Raw genomic sequence first — 2302 nt, 5'->3', positions numbered from 1 at the left:
ACAGGGCAGGGAACAGATCCAGCTCCCACAGAAAATGTTCTTGCCAGATTCAGGAGTGAGAGCACACAAGGGAACAGTGACAGCAGCATGGACACTCCTCTGGCATCCAAATGCGGACTGGGGGGTTGGGTTGGGATGTTTTTTGCTACAATTACTTACAAGTGCAACAATCACAGACACTTATGGAAGCTGCACAGCCCTCGGAACAAGCCGAGTTCCCCTGGAGCTCATCCCAGTTCCTGGAGGACAGCCGGGTTTCTCTGGGATGGATTCCTTGAGAAAACAATTAGAAAAACTAAAATGCTAGAGAAGGCATCCTATCAAAACCACACCATTTAGCACCAGGCTACAGGAACCCCAGCCCAGAGCAGAAATCAGCACAGCTGCTCAAAAACAACAACAACAACAACAATTTAATTGTGTTAAGAGACAAACATATATAACAAAACCCACACATCCATTAAAAAAATTCCTTGTGCCTGGGCACCTGAGCCAAGCCACTCTCTGTTCACAGCTCTGTGGTGCTGCAGAGTACCCAGAGAGGCTGGGACTGCTACTGGGAGTAACTGCTGTGTAACCTGGCCAGAGCAGAGAGCTGCACTGAAGCCACATGGGAAGTGACATACAAAATAGTTATGAAAAAATATGCATTTTAAATAAAGAACTTACAACAACTTCAACTTCATACAAAATATCATGGTTGCCATGTCTCAATTTCAGTGTCTCAATTCTAGGAATTATTTCTGAACTCTCAGCATCCTGTTTTCCATCTCACACCACCTCTGCAGTCTCCTTCTCCAGAGAGCTCTGTCTCTGTCCAGCTCAGTCCAAAGTACCTGAAAATGAAAGCACACATTATAGTCTCAGGAATCAGAAGTGCAGTTCTGTGAACAAATAAAACTTGTTTACAAGCTGGCAAAAGAAAGTGCAGTAACTTTAAAGTTCAAGCAAATCACAGATGAGTAAAACCAAATCTAGCCAAAAAAGTACTGCACATGCCTCAGGGTCCAGCTGAGCCATTCCAGTGCTCAGAGGGGCACAGCAAGCCACACCAGGAATTACTGAAAATGTGGGAACAGAGAGCTTTGCAAATGATTCAGTTCTTTCTCTCCCAAGTCGGTGATTACACAAAACACTGAAATCAAGTAGAAACTCACCTTCCAGAAAAGCAAATTCATCAATAGCTTCAATGGCATTATCTGAAAAGCAAATTGAGAACAACATAGATAAACTGACTCCATATTTGTATGTTTCAAACAGCAGCATTTGAAATAGCATCACAGCACAGTGACCAACTTCAAAGAGATTTACTTGTTTTGGAGATGGTGTGTGACATTATCAGTGTAGTCTTTGGTAGAAGTTTTTCTCTCCCATCTTCAGGGAAAGAAAGAGAAGAATCCATAATTGCTTCAGCACCTCCAGACAGGTGGAAAAATCCCCCACCCCAGCAACCCTTTGCTAAGGCCAGCACAGAACATGTTCCCATACCCAGGTCTTTTCTTTGCAGGGTTTTCCTTTTTCCTTGCTGGGCATACACATAAGCATCTTTGGCTATGGTTTCAACAAACAGCTCCTGCAAGGCAAAACAGGACAAGTTCACATAGGAGATGAGAGAGAATATCCTAAGGAAAAAGAAAAGTCCTACAAGACTTCAGGATTAAATCGGAATCTTCACGCTAACATTACCCTTTCCTCTAAACAGCTCTGAAAATACTGAAGGAAATGGTTGGACAGTGATGCACAGGACAAGCAATGAGGAGAAAGCTGGGAATGTGGGTTCCTTGAAACCCACATTCTCTGGGAGACCTGCTCCACACCAGGGGCTCCCAGGGCACCTTCTGTAGGGGGAAAGATGTCCTGTGCTCAGGAGATGAATGACGGAATCCTTTAGGTGGAGAAATACCTCTAAGATCATTGCGTCCAACCATCAGCCCAACACCACCTCCATGTTCACCACTACCCCATGGTCCCAAGTGCCACAGCCACATGTTTTTTGAACAGTTCCAGGGATGGTGACTCCCAGAGCTGGACAACTCTCTCCATGAAGGAATTTTCCCAACATCCTAAACCTCCCCTGGTGCAGCTTGAGGCCGTTTCCTCTTGTCCTGTCCCTTGTTGCTTGGGAGAAGCGACCGACTCCAACCTGGCTGCCCCCTCCTGTCAGGAAATTGTAGAGAGCCAGAAGGGTCCCCCTGAGCCTCCTTTCTCCAGGCTGAGCCCCCTCCCCCCCAGCTCCCTGAGCCGCTCCTGGGGCTCCAGCCCCTTCCCCCGCTCCGGCCGGCCGCGACCGCCCCGCCGGGCC

The 2302-nt window shown here is 47.0% G+C and overlaps 1 long non-coding RNA gene across 1 annotated transcript; it reads right to left on the bottom strand.

The window, feature by feature from the left end:
* Positions 1-387: 387 nt before the first annotated feature.
* Positions 388-1611, bottom strand: LOC103620605. The gene is made up of 3 exons (XR_552361.2): positions 1489-1611; positions 1158-1199; positions 388-836 (listed from the first exon to the last, which is right to left on the bottom strand). It is a non-coding gene; the product is annotated as an uncharacterized LOC103620605 (long non-coding RNA).
* Positions 1612-2302: the final 691 nt, after the last annotated feature.

Source organism: Corvus brachyrhynchos, unplaced genomic scaffold, assembly GCF_000691975.1.
Source record: "Corvus brachyrhynchos isolate BGI_N302 unplaced genomic scaffold, ASM69197v1 scaffold130, whole genome shotgun sequence".
Classification (NCBI taxonomy): domain Eukaryota; kingdom Metazoa; phylum Chordata; class Aves; order Passeriformes; family Corvidae; genus Corvus; species Corvus brachyrhynchos.
The sequence above is the reverse complement of the archived record's forward strand: the minus strand, read 5'-3'. Positions and strand labels throughout refer to the sequence as shown.